Source organism: Hibiscus syriacus, unplaced genomic scaffold (genome assembly GCF_006381635.1).
Source record: "Hibiscus syriacus cultivar Baekdansim isolate YM2019G1 unplaced genomic scaffold, ASM638163v2 tig00017808_pilon, whole genome shotgun sequence".
NCBI classification, from domain to species: Eukaryota; Viridiplantae; Streptophyta; class Magnoliopsida; order Malvales; family Malvaceae; genus Hibiscus; species Hibiscus syriacus.
Genome location: NW_024062417.1, coordinates 1,224,088 through 1,232,027, shown reverse-complemented (window position 1 = coordinate 1,232,027; position 7,940 = coordinate 1,224,088).

Sequence of the window (7,940 nt, the reverse complement as noted above, 5' to 3'; positions counted from 1 at the left end):
AACCTCTACTGAAACTGACAGTTTGGAACATATGAATAGTTAGGTGATAATTTTGTAAATTTTAATAGTTAATGAACTTAACAAAGTAACATCCTATAGTTGGAGGTGTCATAACCGTCCTTCTGGTGGGCCCAAAATCGAATTTCGACTTAAATTTAATGTGTTAGAGCCGCCACCGATCATTTAAAATTAGATTGACCAGATACCTTAACTTACCGTTTACTTGATCTGCGTTTTACCATAAATTAATCGGATTTGGGAGTCGATTACAGTCAAGGAAGGATTAACACCCTTGTAATTCACTTTCGGTACCAATTTAATTTATCGGTTGTCTTAATTGTGAAAATTAAAAATTAAAATTTAAAATATTCGATCTGAATTACTTACCTTTGGTGAACTCTGGAATAACTTCAAAAAAAGGAAATTAAAGTTAAACAATAGCGACAAGATTAAATTTTAAAAAATACAAAATAAAAATTAAAAATAATAAAATAAAAGTAAAAGTAAAAAACCTAAAATAAAAGAACATAAAATATTTACAACGATTAGATACAAATAAATTGATATTTACGGGTCAAATTGACACTAAAAGTGAGCTGCAAGGAAAAGTATAAGGTTAGGGAACCAAATAGCAAAAAATAGAGAAGTATTAATTGGGATTAAGTTGAAATAATTCAAAATTCCAAGGCCAATTTGCAACAGGTTACCAAAACGAATTACACTTCAAACTACCAGGGACTGTGGAAATAATTTAAATATTTGATATTTGCACTTTAGTCCTCCATATATATAACCCCTGAAACCCAAAATTATTTCATTTTTCACTCATCCTCAAAAACCAACTCTCAAATCCTCTCTCCAATGCTCTCCCCTCTCTCCTCAACCGGCCCAATGACCGGTGAACAACTGGTGACCTATCGCCGCTCTGGCCACTACCACTGATGGCTAGAAAAATGCCAACTAGCATAAAATATTCCCATCGACGTCTCGAGCCCTGAATTGAGGTCCGATTTTTCCAAAAAGCATCCCATCGGCGGAGATCTAAATCCAAAGATTCGATTTTTACCTTTAGTCCGATGTCTTTTCGAGTTCCCAGCGGCTTTACTTTCCAAACGAGATCCCCAATGCGCTCACGGTGTCCTTTGTGGAAATAAAGTTTTTAAACTTTACTTTTTTTGCTTCTAATTTCGAATATTTTGTGCTTGGTTTCCGGATACTTGTTGTTTACTATTTTTTGGTATTCTTCTTTGATGACTTTTTGTGGTTTTTGTTTTGTTGTTTTTTCTTTTTCCTCCATTCCCTATTGATGACTCTCAACATGGTATTTATACAGCCCCCCGACGGGGTTATTCCTGATCATCTTGGGGATCATTTTTCGTTACCTGATTCGTGTGAGTTGTTGCGATCCCCTTTTTGACAGGATTTTGTGTATCTTGGGATGTATTCATGTTGTTACTAGAAAATAGGGGCGTTCCCTTTAGATTTTACCCTGGATCTATCACGATTTGGCCAGTTCCACGCCGACGTGTGATCCTTACGCGCCATTCAAACCACCTCCTGTGAGGCGCTTGCACTAAATGTTGGAAACCCTAGCCCCTACTGGGTCAGGCAGATGGGCTTGGGTTATTGGGCTGGATCAGGTCTTCCATTCCTAACCGGGCCTGCTTTGCTGGGTTAGGCTGGCATGGCTCGGTTGGGCTTCCTTGCTGGACTGGATTTGGACTCTTTGTACCTGAAAAATGAAAAAATATAAAAATAAAAATAATAATAATAATAAGCTTAATATATATATATATATATATTAAAAAAACTATATAATATATTATATTTTCAAAATCATATAATATGTTTTCAATATATATATATATATTACATTTTACTTTTTATTTTAAAAAAACTATATAATATATTATATTTTCAAAAAAATATATATTATATGTTTTTTTTAAAATTATATAATATGTTTTCAAAAACTATACTATATGTTTTTAGAAATTATACTATATATTTTCAAAAACCATATATTATTTTTTGACAAAACTATATATTATATATTATCATATATTCTATTTACTATAAATATACAAAAATCATAACGTCTTGGACAAAAATGAGTGTCCACAGCTGCCTCTCTTTGCCCATTTATTGTTTAATAAGAAATAGGGCAAAGATAGAAGGAAACAAATTTTTGTTCGGTAGGAATGTATTTTAGGAACGAATTTTCTCCTGTGAATCTAATATCTAAAATTCGACTTAATGTTCTAGTCGACTTTCTTATCGAATATCCTCCTTCGCGGAGTTGAAATTCGACTCGAAAACTCTGATAGGAAAATGCTCCATATTGTTGAGCTGAATTACGGATGACTCTTTCGTAGTGAAGTTGAGTCAATCTTGAATGACTTTGAACATGATATCCTTCGCCATGAAGTTGAAATCTTGGTTGATTTGAGTATGATATTCTTCATCATGAAGTTGAAATCCTACTCGAAATCTGAACTGGAAAATAGCTCCTCGTTGTTGGGTTAAGCTATGTAGTAGATGACTCCTTTGCCATGAATTTGAGTCAATATATTGTGCAAGATATCCTTCATCATGAAGTTGAATTCTTAGGTGACTCATTCGTCGTGAAGTTTAGTCAATCTATTGGGCATGATATAATTCATCGTGAAGTTGAAATCGTTGGTGACTCATTCATCGTAAAGTTGAGTCTAGATTGAATGTTTTTTCAAAGCCAGATATCCTTCGTTGTGAAGTTGAAATCCAACTTGGATAACCTGTATCATTCTTAATCTTGAGTGTTCTTCGAGTTCAATATCATTCGTTGCAAATTTGAAATTGAAACTGACAAAAATATGCAAAATTATGCATGTGTGCAATGCTATGGATGTAGTGTTCTTATGTATGCCTAAAATGCGTATGTGTAATATGTTCTTTTAGGATTTTTAGAGAGAAATCTCAATCTCTTGATGTTAGTCTTGATTTTTATGACGTTTCTTGATTCTTGCTGATTCTGGTTTCCTGATTCTTGGTTCTTGATTATCTAGCCCTTAATGGATTTTGATCTGATATCCTCTCTAGGACTTTTGTTTCAGAAAGAAGTCAATTTTCTTCTTTTAATTTTGATTCTTGATGTCTTTTGATCTTTAGTCAATGTCTTTCCTTTTTCTTGGTAGGTTGTGAACTAATACCCATGTCATTCTTTCGAGTATTGTGCAAGAACCCCTATCAGCTTCCAAACACCTGTACTTTTTAGGAAATCTTTGTGCAGTAATATGCAATGATCTTTTTCAAAGTGAATAAATTGCTTTTATTTAAATTCAATGCAAGATGCTAAGAAGTTGACTTTCCTTAGAAATATAGGCATATTTATTTATATGGAGAAATAAAATACATGGAAAACATTACGAAAAGCGAAAAATATTTGAAAATACAAATAAGTGCCCTAGATTTTGATAATGTTGACGCCTTTAAACTGGCACGCCGTTAGATGACTTTGAGTGTAGTCTTTCTCTAATGGACTTCAAAGATTGTGACAATGTTTGGAAGAGTGCGAAGTTCCTCCCAAATTATTAAGTCTCCGAAGACTTGGATTTCGTGATGCTTTATTTCCTTGATCAGGGACCCTTCCATGCGCGAACCTCATATCCAAGCCGCCCTTTTGGGTTTTTAGCTTGGATCATCCCTTGGTTTCCAGACACCCTTTGTGGGTTTTCATCTTGGATCCACCTTTTATTTTTTATTTTATGTTTTTCTTTTTTTCAATTTAGAGCGTCCTTTCGGGTTTTCACTCTAAACGTTTTTTTACTTCAACTTAGGGTGCCCTTTTGGGTTTTCACCCTAAGTAAAATATTTCTTGACTGTGTCAAAGTTAACAGGATTGGGAAGTTTTGGCCCGTCTATTTCAGTCAAGATTAGTGATCCTCCGAAGAAGACCTTTTTCACGGCATAAGGTCACTCCCAATTCGATATCCATTTTCCTCTGTAATTTTTTTTTTGGATTGGTCAAATCTTTTTTAGCACTAGATCTCCTTCATGGAATACTCTTGGGTGCACCTTCTTGTTATGTGCTCGAATTATTCCCTTTTGGTAGATTCTGTAATGATAAATGGATTTCAACCTCTTATCCTCTATTAAGTTTAGTTGATCATATCGAGTTTGCACTCATTATGCATCATCTAACTTAACTTCTGAAAAAACACAGAGTGACGGGATTTCTACCTCAGTGGGTAACACATCCTCCATCCTATATGCTAATAAAAATGGTGTTTCCCCAATCGCATACTGCACTGAAGTTCGATAAGAAAACAAGGCAAAAATAACTTCTTTTGCTAGTCTTTGTACGTCTTAGTAATTTTACCACTATTTTCTTGATATTTTTGTTTGCTGCCTCTACTGCTCTATTCATCTTTGGTTGATAAGCAGTTGAGTTGTGATGCTTTATGTTGAATTGTTCACATGCAGCATCCATCATATTATTGTTTAAATTGGTTGTATTATCGGTAATGATCATTTATGGTAAACCATACCGACATATGATCTCTTTTTTCAAGAATTTTAAAAAGTGGACTGAGTGACACTAGCACACGATGCATCCTCCACCCATTTTGTAAAGTAATCAATTTCCACAAGGATAAACCGATGACCATTTGAAGCTTTTGGATGTATTTGTCTGATAACATCTATGCCCCATATAGAAAAAGGCTATAGAGTCGCCACCAATTGAAGAAGACTAGGCGGGACATTTATTTCATGTCCGTAGATTTGGTATTTGTGACATTGTCGGGCATAATTTATGCAGACACTCTCTAATGCGGACAAAAAGTATATGCATCTCATAAATTATCTTTCCATTATATTCCCATTTGCATGAGTTTCACATACTCCATCATGTACTTCCTCCAAGATCATCTTTGCCTCTTCTGCATCCACACATCTTAACAAGACTTGATTATGACTTTTCTTGTACAATACTTCCCCATCAAAGACATATATTGATGCCATTCTTCTTATTGTTCTCTTGTCAGTTTCAGTGGCTTCATTTGGATAGCTTTTATTTTTGATGTATTGCAGAATGTCATGGTACCATGGGTTTTTATCTTTTACTTATTCAATTTGATAACAATGAGTTGGGTACTCATATGAATGCATGTCGATTAGCATCATGGATGACTCCCCACCAACCTTGAATGATGCTGCCAAGGTAGCTAAGGCATCTGCCATCTGGTTCTCCTCTCTGGCACGTAACGGAAAGTGACTTTGTCAAACTCCTTAAGTAGATCCAATATAAGCTTTCTATATTCCATCAGTTTGATATCTTTTGTTTCTCATTCTCCTCGGAGCTGATAGATCACTAAGGCAGAATCCCCATGCACCCTTAAAGTTTTTATGTATTGTCTAATAGCTGCTCCAATCCCCAAAACACAGGCTTCATACTCCACCATGTTGTTAGTGTAGTCAAAGTTCAATCTGTTAATGAACGGGTAATGGTTTCCTTTGGATGAAATCAAAATAGCTCCAACACCATGCCCTAACGTATTAAATGCACCATCAAAGCACATTTTCCAAGAATCATATGCAGAAGTACTTGCTTCTTCTAAAGATATTGCCACCAAGTCTTCATCTGGGAAATCAAATTCCAATGGCTCATAGTTTTTCAGAAGTTCTGCATGGTAAGAAGTCAGATATGGAACTGCCTTGATAGATTTTTGACTCGTGTACTCAATGTCGAATTCAGATAGTAACATCTACCATCGGGATAAACTTTTGGAGAGAGTAGGTACACCCATCATGAATTTTAGTGGATCTAACTTTGAAATTAATCTAGTGGTATGGTATAGCATGTATTGCCTGAGTCTTCGTGTAGCCCATACTAGAGTGCAACAAACTTTTTCAATGGATGGATATTTGGCCTCACAATTAGTGAACTTCTTGCTAAGATAGTAAATGGCCCTTTCCTTTCTTCCAATCTCATCATGTTGACCCAAGACACATCCCATCGAGTTCTCAAATATGGAAAAATATAGAAAAAAGGCTTGTCTGGGATGGGAGACATTAGAATAGGAGTGCGACACAAATGCTCTTTTATTTTCTCAAAAGTGATATGGAAATCAATATTCCATGTCCCAGAGTTATTCTTTCGAAGGAGATGGAAAATTAGATCACATTTATCCGTTAATTGAGATATGAACCGAGCAATGTAGTTTAATCTACCTAGAAAACCTTGAACTTCTTTTTGTGTTCGTGGAAGAGGTAAATTTTGGATAGCCTTGACTTTATTCGGATCAACTTCAATGCCTCTATGGCTAACAATGAAACCCATAAACTTTCCAGATGTTACTCCAAATGTGCATTTGTTTGGGTTCAACATTAATTGAAACCTTCTCAATCTTTGGAAGAGTTTCCTCAGGTTCTCGATATGTTTATCTTCAGTTTGTGCTTTGACAATCATTTTGTCAACATAAACTTCAATCTCATTATGCATCATATCCCGAAACAAGGTCACCATAGCTCTTTGGTATGTTACCCCAACATTCTTTAATTTGAAGGGCATTACCTTGTAACAAAATGTCTCACACATTGTGAAAAATGTAGTCCTCTCTATGTCATCTGGGTGCATCTTAATCTGGTTGTATCCTGAGAAACCATCCATGAATGAGAAGAAATAATTTACTGTTGTGTTATCCACTAGAGTATCTATGTTTGGCAACGGGAAGTTTTCTTTAGGGATTGCTTTGTTGAGATCTCGATAGTCAACGCACATGCGTACTTTCCCATCCTTCTTTAGAACTGGCATGATACCACTCTGGATACTTAGCTACTTGAAGGAAACCCACATCAAATTGGTTCTTAACTTCTTTTATCTTAAGGAGCATTTCTGGTCTCATTCTCCTTAGTTTTTACTGTATAGGTTTGCATTATTGCATGATTGGAAGTTTGTGAACCACCATATTTGTGCCAAGTCCAGGAATGTTTTGATATGACCAAGCAAACACGTCCTTGTACTCCTGAAGTAAGTCTATCAAGCTTTGCCTTGCTTCAGACGAGAGTATTGTACCAATTTTGACCTCATTCTTTTCTTCTTCAGTGCCCAAATTTAAATTTTCAATTTTCTCTTATGGGGAAATATTTGTTTGTCTTTCCACCATTCTTAATAGCTCGGAAGATAAGTTGCACTCTTCTTCATTGTCGCATTCATCAATTTCCCCTAGACACTTGAACTTCTCAAAATTGATCTTCGGGTCAGAATCATCATTATCCACATCATTAACATCCAAATACCTGAAAGGAAAAAAGGGGAAAATATATATATGCGAGAGGAAAATATCTCACATAGAATGGAGAAACAAATGTATTATATGGATAGAAATAAGAAGTTAAAGAAAGAAATGTTTGCAGAAAGGAAGTTTGCATCTTTTACTGAAATGTAAATAGAAATAATTCATTAACCCTTACAAAAGATCACTTATTGCCCCTGTTATAAGTGATCGCTTGTAAATGTATATGCTAAGGCAAACAATTATGTGCAAGTATACACAATCGAATCAAGTAATATAGGGTAAGTGAGTTATCGTCTCCTCATAGATTGGTTGAAAGTTTCTAAGTTTCACCACAATCGGAACTAGTTGTCACATGCTACTTCCTACTATCTTGTCAAACTAGAAGACTATTATTAATAAAATAAGGAAACACTATAAAGGATGATTGCAGAAAAGTTTGGTCGAGACAAAATAAATTCATAGACTATAGAAATAAAATAAAACAAAGGCACACGTTGATTTAAATATAATTCAAACAACCTCGCATATTCAGACTTATCACAGAGCACTTATGTTAATCATTTATATTGAAAAATAATTATCCTAAGTCCAGAATGAATTGTTATGACATGCTTAAACTGCCCGACAGGATTATTAAGTTTTTTTAGACGGTTTCTATGGCAA